Source organism: Physeter macrocephalus, chromosome 7 (assembly GCF_002837175.3).
Source record: "Physeter macrocephalus isolate SW-GA chromosome 7, ASM283717v5, whole genome shotgun sequence".
Classification (NCBI taxonomy): domain Eukaryota; kingdom Metazoa; phylum Chordata; class Mammalia; order Artiodactyla; family Physeteridae; genus Physeter; species Physeter macrocephalus.
The window spans coordinates 125,299,430-125,321,793 of NC_041220.1; the positions used below are offsets into that span (position 1 = coordinate 125,299,430).

A 22,364-nucleotide genomic window follows, 5' to 3' on the forward strand; every position below is an offset into this window, starting at 1 on the left:
TTTTTTTTTTTTTTTTAAATTTATATTTGGCTGTGTTGGGTCTTCGTTGCTGCGCGCGGGCTCTCTCTAGTGGCGGCGAGCGGGGGCTACTCTTCGTTGTGGTGCTTGGGCTTCTCCTCGTGGTGGCTTCTCTTCTGTTGTGGCTCACGGGCTCTAGGCTCGCGGGCTTCAGTAGTTGTGGCGCACGGGCTTGGCTGCTCCGCAGCACGTGGGATCTTCCCGGACCGGGGCTCGAACCCACGTCCCCCGCATTAGCGGGCAGATTCTTAACCACTGCGCCACCAGGGAAGCCCCTCATGAGACTTTTTACACCTGTCTTACAGCTTACTGTTATTTTACTTTTAGTTCTTTGGCAGGAGTGGACAAATGAGCACGCCATAAAGCTCTTAGAGACCAAGGTCTCTTAGAATCATCGCCCAGCCTAGAAGTGGGCACCCACGAGGTTAGTGGCAGCGGCTTTATGGGGAAGGAGAAGAGGAGAGGAGAGAACCTTCCCTCTGCGTCCTCTCATGCCACTGTCTATCTCTTTGCCTACCTCTGGGTTCCTTGGCCCTTCTGCCACCCAGAGACCCCACAGTCAGAGTTCCACGCTGTAAATTTCTGCTGCCTTGCTTCCTTTCCATTCCCCATGTAGACACGTTCTCAGTACAATATATCTCAGAGGGACAGTTATTAGAATAGCCCATAAGATGAGGGAGCTGACTGGCCGTTTTCTTTCACATGCCTACGGATCACTGGGGGCTCTTGTGAAAATGCAGATTCTGATTCGGCACGCCTAGGCTGGGGCCTGCGATACTGCAGGCTACCAAGCTCCTGGATGATGTTCGTTTCTCTGGGCCTCAGGACACACTTTGAGTGGGGAGGGACTAGAGATCCTTCTGGCTCTGACTGCCCTAAGCTTGTGAGCTCACCCAGAACCATCCCAGCCAGAAGTTCCCAGAACAACAGAATCTCAGGGGTCATTCCTACGGGCCCCTCGCTTTCCGCGCCATCGCCGCACACCAGCCCAGTCTTCCACCTGGTGAAAACAGTGAACTCAGGTGCAGAAGCGCTCCAGTAGCAGGAGGACACCTCAGCTCCAGGCACAAAGGTGTCACAGAGGAAGCTTACAAACGTGCCACAATGACTACACTGGGTCTTCAATAGTTCCAGTTATCCTCCCCGGGGGAGTCCTCAGCAAAGGATAAAAAGTCTAGGAACAAACCCTAAATCATTTGCATGCACAGTACAGGAAATACAAATACATTAAGATGTGTCCCACAGTCCTTGGTGTCAGGTGAATCAGATCAGCTCGGTGGCAGTAATTTAGCCTCCCTTAAGCATCACTGTGGACTCATATGTGAGGATAAAAGACTGAAAACACTCCCAAACAAATAAAGAACGCCTTTTGTGGTTGGACGAGGTTCCCAGGAAGGGCCACCGTCACTGAACAAACTTCGGCACAAATGCTAGACTTGGAGAAGACCTGCTCCCACCAGAGTGAGAACAGGCCAGAATGACGGTACATGTGCATTTCCGGGCGGCTCAGATCCACTGGCTTTGAAGACACGAGATCGTATGTATGCGCATGTGTGCCTGCATGTATGTGTGTGCAGGTGTTTCCACTGGGGTATGAGTACACGTGTGTGTGTGTGTCTGTTGCGAGGGTAGCAGGAGCAAGGCAGGAAGAGGTAAACACGCTGATCCTTTCTCTGTAAAACGGCTGCCATCTCCTTAACAGCCTCCTCTCCGTTTCCCTGGCAAAGATGACGCTAAAACTCTGTCCTTCAAAAACCTAACAAACGTGACTAGGAAATAGAGTCCACTCTTGTGAGGTGAGGGGAGAGGTTATGATTACGACGTTGGCACCCCTCCACTCCCTGCATGTCCTATCGCAGGTCTTCCTGTCCGAGAGGACTTGGAATAAAGGAAAGCCGTGCGGTGGTCTGACTGGGCTCTCAGGAAGGACCAAGTGGAGATGATCTGCCAGCACCCTCCCGTCAAGCAATCTGCACACCAGGGAGGCTTAGCTCAGGGCCGGGCTGGCAGGGCTAAGTTCCCTCTGTGATGGTGGGGGCAGGCCAGCTTCCCTACCAACCACCCGCCTGCTTCTCTGGCTATGACTCGTAGACATGGATAAAGCACACCTTCGAAGACCTCGAGGGAACACTAGAAAAGTGGCCTCACTGGGGATTAAATCAGGTCTCCCGATTCCTAATCCAAGTCAAGGATCCCCCCACACCTGCTCCATGGACTCCTGAGCTGAATCCACACAATTCTGTCTACAGATTCCTCAGTGGCTATTCACAGTGGCCACCCAAACATTAAATTCTGCAAGAGAAGCTCTCCAAGAAAGGCCAGTTCTTGGTTTAGCAGATAATACATCATGTGCTAAATCACCCAGGGAAGTGCCACCCAGTTGTTAGAATAAAAAAGGTTTAATTGCTAAGTATTGGGCTTTAAAAACCAATCAAGTGGGCTTCCCTGGTGGCGCAGTGGTTGAGAGTCCGCCTGCCGATGCAGGGGACATGGGTTCGTGCCCCGGTCTGGGAGGATCCCACATACAGCGGAGCGGCTGGGCCCGTGAACCATGGCCGCTGAGCCTGCGCGTCCGGAGCCTATGCTCTGCAAGGGGGGAGGCCACAACAGTGAGAGGCTCGTGTACAGCAAAAAAAAACCAATCAAGTGTAGAGGTAACTTTAATTAGACAGAAGAATCAGATAAACAGGTAAAAAGCTTAGTGTTTGAACAGCATGTATCTCACCATGCCTTTATTCTCCAAGGACGTGGAGTCAAAACAGAGATCAGGCCTCTGCTACCCACTTTGACACAACTATAAGTAAAGGGGACAAGTGTATTACTTCACTCACCCCCAGAAACAGTCTTTCATTTATGGGGCTTTTGGATAAGGCTCCTTTATCTTGGGAATGCGGAGAAACAAATAACCGGCATCAACTGTGGATCAAGAATCCCAGCCCTGAAGGCAATGGGTATCGACTCCTGATTTCCACATGCACACTCAAAAACACAGACTGAAGATTATCAATTGACTTGCCGTCAGTAGAGTCTAAACACTGCATCTATCTTGAAAAAAAAATTCAAGCCATGTGACAGCCCTTTTCAACTCAGGCATCTCAACAACTTTCCGGATCCTGTTCTGTGCCTCCTGTCTTCCACTGAGTTGAGATTGCCAGGTTGACGGAATGCTCACCTTCCTACTTTGTCTTTCCCAAAACTCATTTCCTGAAGCTGTGAAGGGGATGGATTCACCTCAATGAGTTCATTGTCAAGCCCTCAAGAGCCTCACCTACTGGAACAGCTTTGAACTGCATGGCTTGGGCCTGCCACACACTTGGGTATTTTTAGAACTAAGCATAGAACAAAAATGAACTTTTCAAACAGGAAAGGAATGCAAAGTGCTTAGGAATGGTTTTCAAAGGGCAAAGCTTATTTTAAAAGACTATTGATTGGGCCCAACTGCGACATGACAGGCTCACGTGGGGTCAGGAACACGCAGGAGGGAGCCAGGTGTGGAAAGTTAATCCTTGGACACCCAGGGGAGATCTGAGCACCACCCTCGGCTGAAGTGAATGGTTCACGTTAGCACAACCCAAGGACTGTAGTGGGAACAGATGCCACAAGGAAGAAGGAAGGTGATGATGGCGAGAGATTCTCCAAATACATCCAACATCCTTTCCGTTATCATCACATGGAAACCTTATCATCACATGGAAACCTAAGTTCTAATTTTTAAAAATCTGTTTCTGGTGTACTCAGCAAAATGTTTTTTGATGACTTGCTAGATGCCTAAGTGTAGTTTGAAGAGCAGGCCAAGTAGGAACTGACTAAAAATACACCAAGGCAGCCAAGCATCATGTTCAGAAAAGATAGAACTACCCCACGCTCTGTTCTCCCCCTTTACTCACTCTTATAACAAGAGCAATTTCTGTGTATCTACTATGTGTCTGGCAGCCACCAGGGATGAAGGAAACAGAGATGATTCTGGTACTACCCCCAGGGAGTCCAAGGTGTAATGAAGGACAAACATACACACAAATACTTAAAACACATCCACCTCCTTCTGGGACTGAGCACAAATGTGGCACCTTGTTCTGGAGAGCACTACCCTTGTTTTCCATCCCAACTTCTGCCTTGGCAGGGCCAGTCCCTCAAAGAAATATACCCCAGCCTGTAAGCTTTTGCACAAATCCTGTGTTGCGGAGACAGGTGGAAACCACTCTCTAGGCTTCTTCCAAGCTTACCAATAGCTGTAGCACACCAGCCTCCCCACTCTCCCGTGGGCCTTCCAGGTCAGAAATCGGGCTCCCACCTCCAGGGAGGAGAGAGAATGTGCCCAAGATCACGCACTTGACAAGCTAGGCACACTTTTTAGAAGCAGATGGTCTGCAAAGGGACATGAAATCATTACAATATGCAAAGCAAACAAATAAACTTTCTCATCTATACAAAAATGTCACTGCCTACTTATTATGATGGGTGATGAGCTGTATTGAGTTTTTTCCCTCATCTCCTATCCTGTGACCAAAAGGTTGTAAGCCATAGAATATTAGACCCAGCCAGGTTTCTCATGGGCTCTTTCCTCTGTCCCCTATTTCACTCTACAAAATAGATCTTTGCAGGGCTTTTTGGATTTGTGAATTGCCCACAGGGAGAATTTCTCCTTGACAAGAAGTCAATGGACCCATAGGCGGGTCCACCGACTGACCTGGGTGCAGGCTTCAAAAGCCCAGGAATAGGGTTATTCTTGAAAGAAACACATATAATGAAGTGGAGCAGGATGACAGTTCGAGATAATAACTGATGGGCTTTTTATTCCATATATTTCCTCTTGCCTATTGGCACCCACCTTTCCCCATTCACTGCACCAGGAAAGGGGTGACAGTAGTAGAAAAACCAAGAAAAGCAGTTGAAATCTAAGAGCCAAAACTTTTGCTTTGCAAGAGCCTAGGCTTTGCAACAGCCTAATACCTGAAAGGCTTAAGGTTTAAACAAGGGATTCGGAAGCTAGCTCACAAGTTATACTCTCATGCCCTGAAATTAGATTAGGACTCTCTGGAATTGTGCTAGAGGTGAACTAGAGAGAGACAAAGAGGCCTGTGGGTCAGACATGAGTTTCTTCATGGGACTCAGTCCAACTGTCTGTCCAACGTCCCCAAGCTGGTCTGCCTACAGCCTGGCCTCAGGATCCCAGCAACCCTTGCATTTTCAGGGACCAGAGGAGTAAAGCATTTTCCTCCCTCCACTGCACTGCCTTCCTCCCTGTGCCCGCCCAGCATGTATTCCCCTCCCCATCCCAGCAGAACCCCCTCCTGGCCTCAGAACAGTTCTTTGCCTGTCGCCCTTCCCAGCCTTCGGCAGTCTTCTAGGAAAGGAGACCAATTACAGGGCCGACTTCTAGGAAGTGAAATGAAAGGCAGGACCTGATTTCCCATCAGCCATCAAGTCACAACAATTCCTGCAGTTTGGGTTTGAACTGAAGCGGTGACCTACACCGGAGTGAAAGGCTCCAAACACAATTATCGCTGCCCAGAGCAGCCTTCCGTGTGCCTTTGCCTCTCACCTCACCTGTTTGAGAACACAGACAAATGAGCCTTCTTGACGTGTTTATGCCAGTTCTGATCCCCCAGTCCTCACTCTCAGACCCTTTTGCAGAGTGCCCTCGGACCACATTCTAGACGGATGTCCTGTTGTGTAAGCCATTCTCCTCAACATTAACATTACTCAAAACAGCTTTAACGTCATCACTCCTGCTGCCTTTGATGGTAGAGGCGTTGGGCTCCATTTCCAGGCTGATTCAAAGAAATCTGAGCCAACGCAAGACATCTATCATTGCTCAAGGGCACTGACTTAAAGATAGCTGCTACATTCTAGGCTCCCCATTTTTTTCCTTTTTTTCTCGGGGATGTGCTTTTCTCTTTTCAGCATCATAATCAATAGTTCACCTCTCCTTTCTAATGGATCACATGAGGCACCGCTATGCTAAACTGTCACCTGACATTTAGTTTGGATGTTATTCTCCTGGGTGGAAACAATTTTCTCTCTCTTCAATGCCTGGAATATTGAAAGGGCCTAAGCAAAAATGTCCGATTAGGTGTCAAGTCACAGTCTTGCTATAGGACTAAGAAAAGAGACCACGGCCTCAGCTGCTCCCGGCTCACCACAGACCAACGAAAAGCAAACTCAGTGTCAGCTTGTCTCATAACAAAAGCCCATTTATTATTGAGAAAGCAGACACACACAGAATTAGATCAAAGGCCCACTACTTTTCATTCATGATGTACTATCCCTGACGAGCAACTGTAGATTGTTTTTAATGACTAAAATAATTTTTAAATACTCCCAGTTCAACAACAAGAAAGTTTCAGGAGCAGTCTCATCTGAGTTTTGCTGCCCTGGGAGATGAGCTGGTTTATAGCTGTTTTATCAAAGAACTTTGAAATATAAAATGCTCCTGAGGGGTAAGAAAGGAAAGAAGAAATACACTGTCCTTTCGGCATACGGAGCACTGTAACACCCCTGTCCTCGCTAGGCTCCTTGGGGATTGTCACCTCTCACGTGTTCACCCCCAGAGGCAGAGCCATAAAGGAGCAGGTAGGCTGAGCATCCACCCGAGTTCTCCAGGATTCCACTACCTGCTGACCTTGTACAAATGTCAATTTCCTTGGGCTTCAGTTGTCTCATCTGACACACAGGAGCTGGATCCAAGAATATCCAAGAGCTGTTTTAGATTTGAAATTTTATGACCCTTAGATGGAAGAGAGAATGGGAACACCATGACGTTCGATGGAAGAGAGAAAGGAAGACATTAGGGAGTGAAGAGACAGAAAATAGAAAACCAAAAGAACAGTATAACAAGAGACAGAAGGGGAGACAAAGTGGGGAGGTAAGGACAAAACAAAGGTGAGGTCAAAACAACTTTAGTTCTAGTAAACATTAAGAATAATGATGGTCCTCTGTGCTTTGTGACCATGAGAGGGGTGGGATAGGGAGGGTGGGAGGGAGGGAGACGCAAGAGGGAAGAGATATGGGAACGTATGTATATGTATAACTGATTCACTTTGTTGTAAAGGAGAAACTAACACACTATTGTAAAACAGTTATACTCCAATAAAGATGTTAAAAAAAAAAAAAGAATAATGATGGTGTCTATTTATTCAGCACCTACCATGCATGCTGTATATACTTTTTCTCTAATATTCACAACTTTCTGAGGTTGTAATAATACATCCATCTTACAGATGAGGAAACTGAGGTTCAGAGAGGTTTAGAGGGAAGAGATATGGGAACATATGTATATGTATAGCTGATTCACTTGTTGTAAAGCAGAAACTAACACACCATTGTAAAGCAATCATACTCCAATAAAGATGTTTTAAATAAATAAATAAATAAATAAATTCTGCCACATCATCAAAAAAAAAAAAAAAAAGAAAGTGGTCTACATTCACACTGCTAATAATTAATTAGACCATGATGGAACCCAAGAACCCAAGCCCGCCTTCCCACTGTATTATACTGCCTCCTAAACCATTCTCCCAATTGTTTAGCAACAGATCCAGTGCTCTCTTCTGCTTGAGTTTATAAAGTGTAGTTCAAGTAGAGGATCCGTGAAGAATCCAAGAAGGCAGCATCTTCAACCAACAGCAGTTTTGAGTGTGCCTCTGACGGAGAAAGGAAGGATCAAGGTGAACATGCTCTAAATCATTGACAAGAAGTATCACATTGTAGGGTGAATCCTACTATAGGAAGACGGTGTAGCGAAGAGAGGGAAAACAGGGTCTAGATTCTTGCCACAAATTTCTTGAATGGCTGTGCATGAGCCCGACCTGCCCTACCTCCCTCCAAGTACTGCAGAATACCTGGGTGCACCTGTGCTCTTAGGTAAAAGGTGTGGGATACAAGCAAGGGTTGTAAGTGAGGGGAGTGGGGAGATCAGAGCTCTTTCAGCAGAGTACACCAAGGTCCTACAAACGGCAGACTCTTATTCATTGCTTCAGAAAAGTTAGGCAGAGCTTTAAGAAAATTCATGATTAAAAAAAAAAAAAAAAAACCTTTCAGTGAAGACAAACTAGTATGTGAGTGGGTTGGCTAAAGTCTTTTTCATTTTGTGCAAGACTCAAGCCTGACTCCTGTTAAGTAGAAAGCTCCGGAGTACATTTGAAAGATGATTAGATTTACAAAAGTTCCATTTGTCCACACCCTTTCACACAGCCTTGCGTTAACAAAGAAGAGTTACACGGGTATGAGTCCATGTGATATGGGAAAACGTGTAAAAGAAGAAGCAAGGCAAACGAATCTGTGCAGGCCACAAGGCTGAGACCCAGAAAGAAAGCAGATGAGACTAAAAATGAATCCTGCAGCAGGAAAAAGAATTTAGTACGAACGGCAGCCATGAACCACCACGGGCCCTACTCTGGTCTCCCCATCACCACGTCCCTATGGGTTCTGACTACTCCTTATCTTCCATTCCCTTGATATTAGGAAGCACAGGAAAAGTTCAGAGGAATTTCATCCACCCGGGAACATTTTAGAGTTGATAGATTTCTTTTTTACCCTACATGCAAGGTTGGAACTAAATATCTTTCTTAGTCCCTGTTCCTGGATAAAGTGGCTTTTAAAAGTTATTCATATTGTCATTTCCACTTATGCCTTCACTCACACACACAACAAAAATGAAACTGAGAATGATCGATGCTCCTCTTTTTAATGATGAATGTCACCAATTTTTGTGTCCTGTGGAGAAGTTTTTTCATATTCGTTTTCTTTGCCTAACTTAGTTTTTCCCCTTCTTCCATCCGATCTTTTATTTCTTTCCCTTGCATTATCTGAAACTTCTATAGAGCCCTAAAAGGACAAGGGCTGCTCCCTGGCCCTCACCATCACCCATGAGCCAACGCAAGCGGCAGTTTCCAACATTATGAAAACGGAAGCACCTCATTCCATTTAACTAAACATCAGCACAACCATCAGAGATTCTTTTTCGAGGACAGTCCAAAGGCAAGCAAGTTGCACTTGAACAAATAACTTCGCCTAGAGAGGAGATGGCATCCATAATGACTGGTGTTAAACCAGAAAGCATGTTAGGAGAGATGGTGCTAGAAGGCTTGCTGAGTAATGCAGAGATCACCACTTGGTCATTCATTCAATAAATAATTATAAAACACTGACTGTGTACCAGGCCCTGAGCTAGGAAATTAGAGTTCAAGGGAAATAATACACAGTCCCCAGACTGGAGGAGGCCAGAGTCTAGGTGGTGGGAGGCCAAAAACCAGGTGAAAAATGAATGCAAATGTAAAGTCTTCTTTTCCTCCCTCTGGCTTCTTGAGTTTGCAGAGACAAATGTCCCTAGGATTTCCCTGGGAGCTTTCAAAAAGGGATCAAAACTCACTCAGCAAAAAAAATTTCCTGGCATCCAGTTTCCTGCATGTTCCATGTCAGGCTCAATCTAACCCAAGCAAATATCATTTTTAGGTAGGGCATACTGGCACAACAGAGAGCCATCTGGTAATGGTTTGTTCATCTAGAAAATACATATTATGCACCTACTATGTACTAGACACAGTGCTAGGTGCTGGGTGAAGGATACAAAGATGAATTAATCAGGGCTTCATTCCTCAAGGCACTTAACGATTGATCAAGAAGTAACAGATGGCAATCCAAGGCCCCGTGTTTGTTACTTTGCACATAAATTTATTCATTTGTGCCAAAACACCTATTTCACTCATACTGTGCACATCATGTATGTGAAACTAAATGATGCCCAAGCTTCTCCTTGAAGAGCTCAAAGAAATATGATAAGCGGTCCGTGGGATGTATACAAAAGGCACTCGGACATGAGGAAGGAGGATAGTTCAGGGAAGGCTTTCCAAGGGAGTTGACATTAGGGTTGAGGTTTGAAGGATGAGTAAAAATTAACCAGGAAGAGAATGCGAAAAGGACATTCAAGAGAGAGGAAGCAACAAGTGTAAAGCTATGGAGGTGTGAGAGAGTAGGGTGAGTTCCGTAAGGGGGAACGTCTTCAGTTCTCTGAAGAAGAGGCAGGAAATGATGCTGAAAAGGTGTCTGGGACTACATAACCAGCTCTGCCCTATACCAAAGAATGGGATCAAAGTCACCAAGGATCCTCTTTGGTACTCTTCTGTAAACATTCGTCTCACCAAAGTGAGACTAGAGTCCATGCCTTTATTGAAAGTGTTGGTATATGAAAGTATTGGTTAGGCATGGCATGTAAGCATAGTTGTCGGAATGGAAACCCATCACCATTTGCTGCAGACATTAAGGACTTCTCTGAAGGTAAGAGAGTTTCTTGAAAGCAAGCAGTGATTACAGTCAATAAGGGACGTGCTCCAGAGCCTCTGCCTGGTCTTTAGGCTGTGACCTGTCTTCAAGGACCGTGAATTCAGTTGTCTCAGTTCATCCAACCGTCTGACAGTGAAACAGCTGTTTAGATTAAGGAGCCTAGTGAGAACTTGCCGAGCGCCTCAAGGACATGGCTCGTGACCTGGCCACGCGCCACAAAACCTGCCATGACAGGTTTCGAGACAAGAAGGGCTAGAGTGTGTGGGAGGCAGGCAGTGAGGGGAAGTTCCAGTGGACAAGTGAACGTTACAGACTTCATCAGGGAAGGAAGGAAGAGGTCTAGCTGCTGAAACCAGAGAGGTCTAGACAGATCCCCAGCAGCCTGCCTTTGGAACTGGGAGCATTTCTGTTGCTAGTGCGATGCAGAGGCTGGGGAGAACCGAGGTTGTGGCGGGGGACTCATAAGAAAGGAAAAGGGAAAGAAGCAGACCAAGGCTCAGGTTCTGAACAAGAGATAGGAGGTGGTTCACAGGCAACACGGTGAGACTCGGGTCACGGCAGGACTGGGCCGGACTTCAGTGAGCCTGGCTTATTGTCAAAAATAATAGAACTGAAAAGGACATGCAGAGCCACAGAGCTGAGGGGCAACGGTGATCTCAGGTTCCGGGGTCAAAAGGGGCTTTGGCTTCAGGAGCCAGAGGGCTAAGGAGCTGGAGCCAAGGGACCCACGAGGGCTGTACCTCACACAAGGCTAAAAAAGTAAGAGGAACTGCACTGTCTGATTCAGACACGGCTTTAGGTTGTTTGCTTTTCCAGTTCTCCCATCAGTGCCACTTTCTGTAGAGCTGCTTCTTTCCTGGAGGAGAAAGTGTGAATAGATTGTTGTTTCTTCCTCCCACCTCCAACTTTAGCCAAGTTTGCAAAGAGCTAAATCTAAAAACATGCTCCATACTGGTACACTGTGTGTGTGTGTGTGTGTGTGTGTGTGTGTGTGTGTGTGGTGTGTGTGTGTGTGTGTGTGTGTGTGAGCGCGCAAGCTCACGTGCACGTGTGCCTATCTGGAACCGGGTCTAGGTCGCTACAATATCCTAAGGCAATGTGAGCATAAAAATTGCTACCATTTTATCGAGCACGTACTATGCTCACAGTGAGGAACTCTTGAATCTCTAATCCCTATAATGCCAGAGGATAGGCTTTCATTTATTCCTTTACAAGGCTAATGCTGAGCCTCTCCAGTGCTCCCCAGAACTGAGTTTATGATGGAAAATAATATAATACATGAATATAATATCATCACACCTAGGCAAGGTCTAGACAAGTAATGCCTACACTTAGACAAGTAGCCGGACCATTCTACCTGAAATGGCTAAGTCAGCCAACCAACTGATCTGACTGATTTGGTCCAGTGAACTGACTGACTGATTGACTGGCTTGGTGGAATAACACAGTCATTTCAGCATCACGTTGCCACGGCTTTGCAAAGTGTCTCTGCTGATGAAATGAAGTGAAAGGCGATGAAATTACTACAGATATTTGCCATTTCAAAGAGGCTAGCCTGGACTGTTAAAACCTCAGGAACTTTTGCCATAAGCCAAACTGTATGACGTAGAGTGGAAAAGGGACCCCGTGGACAGATCCCTAGACTGGGTTTGCTTTTGTGCCTGGTTTTGCTTTCTTTTGGTTCTTTTTGGTTTTGGTTTTGGTTTTGCATTTTTTTGTCCCTGGGTTTGCTTTTGTCCACCTAAATCTCAACTCTGGCTACTCATTAGAATCATCTACAAAGCTTTTATTAATTAATTTATTTTTATTTTTGGCTGAGTTGGGTCTTTGCTGCTGCGTGCAGGCTGCACACAGGCTTTCTCTAGTTGCGGCAGGGTCTACCCTTCGTTGCGGTGTGCAGGCTTCTCATTGTGGTGGATTCTCCTGTTGTGGAGTACGGGCTCTGGGCACACGGGCCTCAGTAGTTGTGGCATGCGGGCTCAGTAGTTGTGGCTCGTGGGCTCTAGAGCGCAAGCTCAGTAGTTTTGGCGCACGGGCTCAGTTGCTCCGTGGCATGTGGGATCTTCCCGGACCGGGGCTCGAACCCGTGTCCCCTGCGTTGGCAGGCGGACTCCCAACCACTGTGCCACCAGGGAAGCCCTTACAAAGCTTTAAAAACCATTCATGGAGGGTGGTCCCAAAGACACTGATTAAACTGGTCTGGATGGGAACCTGGACAAGGGTACATATTTTTAAAACTTCCCAGGTGATGATAACAAATAGCCATGATTGAGAATCCTGGCTTTTAGTGATATGGTCCCAGTTTCCTGTTTATTTAACAAGAATTTTGGACCAGGTGATACCTAGGGCCCTGTACAATTCTAAGATTCCTTGCTAATTTTGATCCCATCCCCAGCTGACAGGCAGCTCTGAAAAGACCACTTTCTCTTTGGATAATTCAATTCCCGAATGCCGCCAAGACGGTTGACCTACCACAGTGGGCTGGCCTGTAGGTTAATGAGCTCGTATTTGCAAAGTGTTTAGGCCTCTGGGGAAGGAATCTCTAATACAAGCAGCTAAAGAATGATTACAGCACCATTAATGCATTTTTTTTTTTTTTTTTAGGAAGAGTAAACCACACAGTTCATAAACTCGCATATGCCATAATTAGACTATCTTGCCTGGATGGAGAGTAGCAGAGTGGAAAGTAGATAAAAGAAGGTCTGCTCTTGTTAAGACTAGATACCAGGTTAAGGCTTCATGAGACACGTCTATGCAATCACAATTGATACGGACTGGACTTAAATCTATGCAAAGTCCTCTGGTCCCCAAGCACACCTCCGGTAGACTTGTGACCCATGTCTTTGTGGATCTACTTCCATGTAATAGGGACAGACGATTCATCTCTGGGTCTTTTCCAAGAATAAATAATCATCAGTGGGACTCTATTTCTAAGATGTTACTTCCTGTGCTGTTTTTGACACATTAAAATTAGAAGAGATGAAATAACCTTCTTTAAGAACTGATTCATTTGACCTGCCCATGCATAGGCTATAGCAACAGAAACAGACTGCAAAGACTCTAGAGACCGAGAGATGCGAATTTGTGTCTGGCTCTCCCTCTTACAAACTCCATGACTTCTGGCAAGTCTCTTACTTTCTTCTACCTTATTTTCTTCTATTAGATAACACATGAAAAGCACCTAGCAAAATGCCTAGCATAGTTCAATAAATATTTAGTTTCCAATCTCTGTATCATACACGGGGAACCACTGGTAGATAGTATCAGGGATTTACAAGTAACAGTCACTCTGCCTGGATGGCACTGAAGGCCTCTGGTGAGCCAGATCTTTTGTTTTTCGTGGCCCATCCGCAATCTCATTCATTCATCCACTGACTTACATTCAACCAGTTTCTACGTTTTGTCTGATATAGACCCAGAGACAGACTTTGTCGTTAATGATCAATTAATAATTGAAATTCTAGGGAACTTGAAACACTCCATTTTAGAGGTCTTTCCAAACAACTGGGATGCACCAAGTGATCTGAAAATTTGTGTTACTGTTTTATTTATGAATCAGTCATTCTGATCATAACATGAACCGATGAAATAAAAATTAACTTGGAATCTTGAAGAAGGCTGGATTCACGTATAGCTTTAAGCATTTCAACAAAAACACCGATAGGTTTTCTCTGGAACTTGGAAAAATTATTCTAAAATTCCTCTGTTACAACAAATAGCTTAAAATGGTTTTCAGCTTTTTTGAAAAAGAAAATTAACAAGTGTGATGCTGACAGCAAAAAGAACAGCGGAACTGAATGGAGACTCAGGAACAGACCCAGGTCTATGCAAGAATTTAATACATGATAAAAAGCGTATCTCAGTTTAGTTGGGAGGGCAGGATTGGTCAATACGTATTGCTGGGGCCATTGGTTAACTATTTGGGAAAAAGTTCATTTGGCCTCTCAATCCAAATCATTCACCACATTAAAAGGTAGATAGAATGAAATATGTTAAAAAAAAAATCCATAACACAACTCAATGGAAATACAAAGTAGTATCTCATGCATCTCTAGAAAAGAAAAGACTTTCTAAGTTTAAAAGCAATTTAAAAATTAAAAGAAAAAGGAAGAAAAATTGACAACATGAAACTTTGAAACTGCATAAAAATTATGGAAAAGGCTTTTGAACTGGGAAAATTTACAACAAACAATGGTTACTCCTGATATCATCCAAATAATTTAGAAAAACACTGAGACTAGTAGGTTAAAAGTCTGTGGACATTAACAAAAAATACACACACACTTAGGGGCATGACAGGAATAAAGATGCAGACATAGAGAATGGACTTGAGGACACGGGGAGGGGGAAGGGTAAGCCGGGACGAAGTGAGAGAGTGGAGTGAACATATATGCACTACCAAATGTAAACTAGATAGCTAGTGGGAAGCAGCCGCATAGCACAGGGAGATCAGCTCGGTGCTTTGTGACCACCTAGAGGGGTGGGATAGGGAGGGGGCGAGGGAGTCTCAAGAGGGAGGGGATATGGGGCTATATGTATACGTATAGCTGATTCACTTTGCTATACAGCAGAAACTAACACACCATTGTAAAGCAATTCTACTCCAATAAAGATATTAAGAAAAAAAAGTTAGCTAACCAGATTAGGCAATAGAATCATCAGCAGCAGTAATAGCAGCTACAGCCATAAACGTGCCAGATAATTTAAACTGAGGACAAGGCAGAATCTGGATATTCATTAACACAGGGGATTATTTTAGAGAGACTATTTGCCAGAAAATGACAAAATCATTGGGAATATCAGAGGTTGGTAAAAGAGCCTTGCTACCATGCGAAGTTCTAGGACCGCGTCCACGGACTCTCCTGAACAGTGGTTTACAAGCCACTTAATATTGGTTTGTAGATTTCAAAAAGCCTAAAAATCCCTGCTTACTGTGTATACAAAACCCTTGTCCTAACTTGACCAAATGTTCACCATTGTAAAGCAATTCTACTCCAATAAAGATATTAAGAAAAAAAAGTTAGCTAACCAGATTAGGCAATAGAATCATCAGCAGCAGTAATAGCAGCTACAGCCATAAACGTGCCAGATAATTTAAACTGAGGACAAGGCAGAATCTGGATATTCATTAACACAGGGGATTATTTTAGAGAGACTATTTGCCAGAAAATGACAAAATCATTGGGAATATCAGAGGTTGGTAAAAGAGCCTTGCTACCATGCGAAGTTCTAGGACCGCGTCCACGGACTCTCCTGAACAGTGGTTTACAAGCCACTTAATATTGGTTTGTAGATTTCAAAAAGCCTAAAAATCCCTGCTTACTGTGTATACAAAACCCTTGTCCTAACTTGACCAAATGTTCTCAGAGAACCTATTTGTATTACAGTGAACTGGAAGCAGCAAGAGAAAGAGACACTGAGCCACAACTGAAACCTAAACCACAACTGAATAATGTTCCCTAAATAATAGAAATTGCACATGCTGGTGTCGCCTGATTTAACATGATACTGTATGAGGACAAGTTGGGTTAACTGTAACTTATGTGAAGCCCAGAAATAAGTCAGTACCCATATAGTCCAGTCCTTGCGTGAAATCACATTCAGAGCACAGTTCAGAAACCAAAAGCATATTAAAAGGAATTCACATCTTTACATGCATCTCTCTAAGAACATAGAGTGAGGTTGAATTTATAACTCACTTCTCAAATGCCCATTTCCTCCCCTCCCCAAGTCTTTCTCATTCCACAAATGCTCCACAACCTCTCATAGCCAAACTCCACCACAGTCTCTAATCTCTGCCCCTGTGTCTCTTGAAAAATCTCTGCTACTTTCCTTGGTCCTTTCAGATACTCCAATCCTTTTCCCCCCAATTTTCCTGATTCTGCTTCACAAGTCCAGAGTCTGGATGGTACAGACTAAACTCTTCAGGAGAGATGGCAGGAAAAGGTAAGGAGGAATGCAGGCTAGAAGCACAAATTAATAAATCATCTACCTATCACGCATTCAATTTTCAGTTATAATTTTAAAGATGAGTCAGAAACTGACAGGCCAAATTTGACGTTAATTGCTACCCATGCGTTTAGGTACATTTTGGTGCCATTTTCATGGAAGTAGCAGTCATGTCTTGTCTTTGTGCTCCAGCAGCCATAGCATCTAGAAGGCCTGACATATAGGAGCTATAAAATAGAGACACACTAGCTGATAAGACAATTAGAGCAGTTTGGAGGCTAGCAAAGAAATTTCCTCAAATAGCACAGCTTTGGGGCTTCTGACCTTGTCTGTTAGTTAATTCCTTGAAGAGTGTCAGCTCCTGCCTTTCCTAGACCCTTACAGATGACGTCTCTAAACGCTCCTACTCATAAACACAAGAAGAGAATGTCTAAATCCTCAGCCCATCAGTGACTGGAAGGCTCCCCTACCCACCATCATGTTGGCCTGGTCTGTGTACTTAACATCATGCATGCTTTGGGTCTCTTGCTTTAATAATGCTGATCAAGATGAAGTAAATATAGGAAAACTTTGCTCTTGGGTTTCAAACAACATTATTCCATTAGCCTGACTTCTCAGAAGCAACTTTTATGTTGTGTTATTCTATCTGTTCTAAAAGATCAAAAACAAAGTTCAGCAATACATTAGATTAGCGTGTTTCTTGCCTGACCTAAGTCAGCATATGCCCAACTCTAATTCAGTTCATTTTGAATGATTACCCTTGGAAAATCTAAAAGATTTAGAAGAAAGACCTTAGAAGAACCATATCAATTAAAATTCTCTCTTGCTTGGAAACCAGGTGATAATGAATGGCATGTATCTCCAAGTGGACGACAATGGGACGACGCATGTACAAAGAATAACAAATGGTTTATGAGTAATATAAATTCACAAGAACTGTTCAATTAAGGTTTCTGAATTTTTTTAGAATTCTACTCAGTGTTAAAATCAGTGAATACAGTATTGGTTTTTATATACTGATGGATCGCTGTTAGGAGACAAAACTCACATAAATTATTTTAGCAGAGAGAATTTAGTATAAAGAATTAAACTCTGGGCTTTCTACTGAGTTATTTGTAGTGAGGTGGATGGACCTAGAGTCTGTCATACAGAGTGAAGTAAGTCAGAAAGAGAAAAACAAATACAGTATGCTAACACATATATATGGAATCAAAAAAAAAATGGTTCTGAAGAACCTAGGGGCAGGACAGGAATAAAGACGCAGATGTAGAGAATGGACTTGAGGACATGGGGAGGGGGAAGGGTAAGCACAACATTGTAAAGCAGTTATACTCCAATAAAGATGTTTAAAAAAAAAAGAATTGAACTAAGTAAAAGATTGCTTTAACTGAAAAACTTAGAATTCAAAAAATATTAAAGAACAATAGAGTGTCATGAAACTAACAACCATAGGAAGCAGCTACCACCTCTAGGGTTAGGACAACAAAGAGAAGATGTTGGAACTATTAAAATTAGAACTTTGAACAAGGAGCCCCATGGAGCTGATATTCAGATCTCTGAAGAAAAATGTTCCTCAGCTGTAGCAGGTGTCTCTGAGTTTGGAGGAGGGACCCCACGGGGAAGGGATTCAGAATTCTCAGAGGGGATGCTTAATGACAGCTGCTGGTGTCCCAGAGGGACACAATGAAACTTAATTCTGCAAAGGTTAGAAAATCTGCAAACTGAATTCAATTGCTTCTATGCGAATTAAGTGCCACTGTCGGAGAGTGATACTAAGAACCCAAGCTGACCAGAAGAATGGGAAGAACCTCCTTTCTTCTTTCTCCTACAGATTTGTAGTTGTCACTGATGCCCCCTCTTTCAGAGTCTAACAGTAAGCTAACTGACAAGAAAATCCTACTTGCAGAATCCAGCCCTAACATCACAAAGCAGAGTATAAAGGGTGGATTTGGACCTGAGACACAATCGCTGCATAACTGATGCAATCTACCCCTTTGGTACTCGGCATCCATTCACACTTATTCTACATATATTTGAACTTTCATACAGCAACAAAAAGAACTCCATATTTGCACCTAACTTAATGGAACTATCCTTTAGACAAGTGAAGGCATTCTCATTCTCTCCCCAAAATGTGGAGATGCAAAGTCTGAACTATCATTGTATCCCTCTCTAAGCTATGTTAATTACACCTCAAATTCAGTCACAGCCATATGTAAATGTTCTGTTATCTAAAGATGACGTTGTAAAGTTTACCTCCAACAAAACTTGCATAAGTTTCTAAAGAAAAGGAAAATGTATATGTGTATGTACACACATACAATGACAAGAAAGAAGATACATAAATAGCTGCTGCAGACCTCATTTCAGCCTTCGTTGATATTTATAACCCCTTTCTTCTACATCCCATTCATATTTTCTTTGTCCTCAGGCAGGGCCTCAGGTGATCAGGATTCTCTACCCTACATGCAGACCAAAACTTTATTTCTGAAGGCTCTAAATCTCTAGTTGCCCTATCTTTTTTTAGTTTGTGTAGTTTCCTATTAACTTTTGCTCTTGAACAGGAAGTATCAAGAAATCTCCAAAAAAATTTCCTGGGTTCCAAACATATTCCTCTGATGTAGTTTGAATGTTCATGTCCCTCCAAAATTCATACATTGAAAACCTAATGCCCTAGGTAATGGTATTGGGAGGTGGGACTTTTGAAAGGTGATTAGGTCATGAGGATGGAGCCCTCACAAATGGGATTAGCGCCTTTATAAAAGAGACCCCAGAGAGATCTTTTGCCCTTCTACCATGTGAGACTACATACAACAAGAAGTCTGAAGCCCTGAAGAGGGCCCTCACCTGACCATGTCTGAGACCATCCTGATCTCAGACTTTTAGCATCCAGAACTGTGAGAAATAAATTTCTGTTCTTTTTAAACTAACCAGTATATGGTATTTTGTTACCAAAAGACTAAGACATCCTCATTGCCACTATTGTATAACAGGAATCCAGTTCCCCACTGGAAATCAGGATCAAGCAGTAGAATAACCTCCTTCTTGACCTGTTAGTTCAATGACATGAGGACTCAAGTGGCCAAGTGGAAGTCTCAACACTTAGCTCAATAGAACAATTGTGGTGTCCCCGTTGGGAACCAAGACCACCAAACCATCTGTAAACCAGGCCTACCCAAGGTTTGTTCCTTCTCAGTCATTAAGTTCATAAGGAATTCTCCATGAAGCCATAGGTATGGAAGAAAGAAAAAGACAATACACCAGCACTTAGTGCTGAAGTAGCCTGAGGTACCTGCTCATGCAACTCCCTTGTGTCGTTTAGCACAAGCTCAGCTGAATTTCTTATTTGCCATTTTCCATTTGATAATTGGTTGCTATTGCTCATACCTAAATTTAGGGCTCAGTGGCTCAGAGAACACCTGATTTATGACAGAAATCTTAGGTCACCTAGTCACTTAATGTCCAATGATTAAACATTCAGTCTCCCCTGAGGCCTAGTCGCAAATCTGGAGCTATTTCTCAAAAGAATAGCTATCTGTAAAAGAAAGCATGGGTTTGCTCAAAAGCTCTAGATTATCTGCCCTATAATTCTCCTATTAGTGCTTGTCAAAGCCGTCATAGTGCATCCCTAGATTCCACAGGCTTTTCAAGCACCATCAGATCATAAAGCCTAAGTGAAAAAGAAGCTTTCGTTGCAACTTGGACTTGCTACAGAGCCTTCTCTTGCCGTTCTCATTCAAAAGTGGCAGCCTACAGGTTACTCAGTAGGAGGTATCAAACTCTCAGATATGATACACGTTGCCTCCAAAATCCAAAAAAGCCTGCCTAGCATTGTGCCTCTTTTTGTTATTTGGTAGTGCAAGGTGCAGCAACTTGTCTTTCACCCTTGTGGTGGTACCTCAGAAATTTCGCTGAGTTGGTTTGGCGGGTCTCTAAATTTTCATGGGTTTATAACCCATTCTTTGTTTCTCATATGTCTTACTAAGGCATCTAAATAACTTGCTATTTCCTGTTCATCAGAGACAATAAGCATATCATCATCAGTGCATCGCTTCTACCATCAGTGGGGAAATGTGATGTTGTTTAAAATGTCTAGGTGTTCTCTGTGGAAGATATTATGACAGAAAACAAGAAAAGTAATGTAGTGCTGAGGAAGGACCACGAAAGTTTATTATAGGTCCTACCGTGCAAAACAAACTACTTTTGTGGTTCTTGCAAATTAACATGGAGGGGGAAAAAGCATTTTCCAGGTCAGTAGCTGCACACCAGATGCCAGGTTGTGATTTGCTTTACTATCTCCTTCAGTAAAGGTGCCACATCTTGCGCAGCAGCTGCAATTAAACTCAACACCTGATTAAATGTACGCAATTCCACGGTCATTCTCCAAGATCCATCCCACTTCTACAGAGTCCAAACAAGGAAATTAAATAGAGATGCAACTCATATCATTATACCCGCATCTTCCAAGTCTTTGATAGTGGCAACAATCCCTGCAATTTCTCCAGAGACGCAGTATTGCTTTTGTTTACCATCCTGGCAGGAAGGGGAAGTTCTAGGGGCATCCACGTGGTCCTTCGTATGTAATGTCTTTACTTCATAAGTCAGGGAAGCTGTGTGATGATCTTTCCAACTGACAAGTATGTCTATGCAAATTAAGCAGTCAGTAACTTAGGAAATAACAACAGGAGTCTGCAGATCTATTGAGCCCACAGTGATTCAAATTTAGTCCAAAAAATCCCTATGTATCACTTGACCACCATACACGCCACTTTGACTAGTGGACAACAGTGGCATTTTGGTTCCCCTGGATTTAGCATCGATTCAGACCCTTGTAGTAATCCTTCAAAAGTCTGGGTATTTCCTTCTTCCCAGTGTTTATTCACTCTAGTAAAATGCTATACAGTTCCCTTTGGAGAAAGATTTTCAGTACATGAAAAATTTTCTGACATGATCTTATACTTCAAAAAAATAAGGTTTTTTCGTGAAAGCATTTATGGTAGAGCAAAAAGATGATGAAATATTTGTCTCCGTCCATTCATTCAAAAAATATTAAGTGTACCAGAACTTGTTAAAGCCGACAGATATAAAGAAGTAACCTTAAGGATCTTACAATTTAGTAAACAGAAAAAGGAAATAATCTTATATTTCATATAACTTCAGATTGTGACAAATTCAACCAAAGGAATAAACAAGGTGCTACGATAGAGATATCGGATGGAGATTTGGGGGGGGTGACACATCAGAAAAAGTGGTTGACAAAGGCTACTCTAAAAAATGTGAAACTGAAGTTAAAACCTGAAGAAAACCATGAAACCAGCCATGACCAGCTGGTAGGATAACTTCCCAGGCAGAGAGAACAAGTCTGGAGGAGAGCCTGAGGTGGTACGTAGCAGAAGCACTGTGAGCCAGAGGAAGGGTGGTGTGAGACGAGCTTGCAGAGACAAGTTGAGGCCGGCACGCAGGGCTTTATAAGTAAGGAATCTGTACAGTAAGTTCTGCTACACTACAACATACGCATTTCTAAAAACCACAGAGCTATGCAAAATCCTACAATAAAAACACAGGGCTCATGGGAAAACAAAGGGCTAAAGGTAAAAGACTCAAAAAATTGGCGACACTTTAAAAAATGATAGAAACCTAACATAGCGGCATATTTTTTAACCATTAAGTACATAGATACTACAAAAACCATGGCACTTTACCTTTTAAAAGACCTGAAGTTTGCTGGCGGAAGCGGGAGTCCGAAGGGCTGCAGCTCCGAGCTCTTCTGGAGTGACGGAAGCAGGGTTATCTGAAACCCAGGAAGAGCTGTAACACCTGCTGTGCACAGGTGCGACTCATAACCCTCAGTGAACTGCGGTAGCCGCTGGGTGTTTGAGGTGCGGGCACGTGTGCCTCATTCACCAGGGGCAGTTCCTGCATTCACCTGGTGTTTTTCACACGTAAGCAAATGTGAAACTCGCATTATGCTTAAAATTGTTCCTTACACATAGCAGTCACTTCTTCACAAAAGCATTACAGTAGAACTGACTGTATTTTATTTTAATTGGAGGGGAAGCCATTGGGAGGTTTTTAAATAGTGAAGTGGCAGGATGGGATTGTGTTTTAAAAGCTTA

General features: G+C 43.4%; 1 long non-coding RNA gene across 1 annotated transcript in view; it reads right to left on the reverse strand.

Annotated features, from left to right (window-relative positions):
• The window catches only part of LOC129392256 (uncharacterized), a 116,504-nt gene extending 94,474 nt beyond the window's left edge, over positions 1–22,030 (reverse strand). The window contains exon 1 of the long non-coding RNA XR_008617881.1: positions 21,951–22,030. This is a non-coding gene — a long non-coding RNA (uncharacterized lncRNA). The remainder of the gene's footprint in view (positions 1–21,950) is intronic.
• Positions 22,031–22,364: the final 334 nt, after the last annotated feature.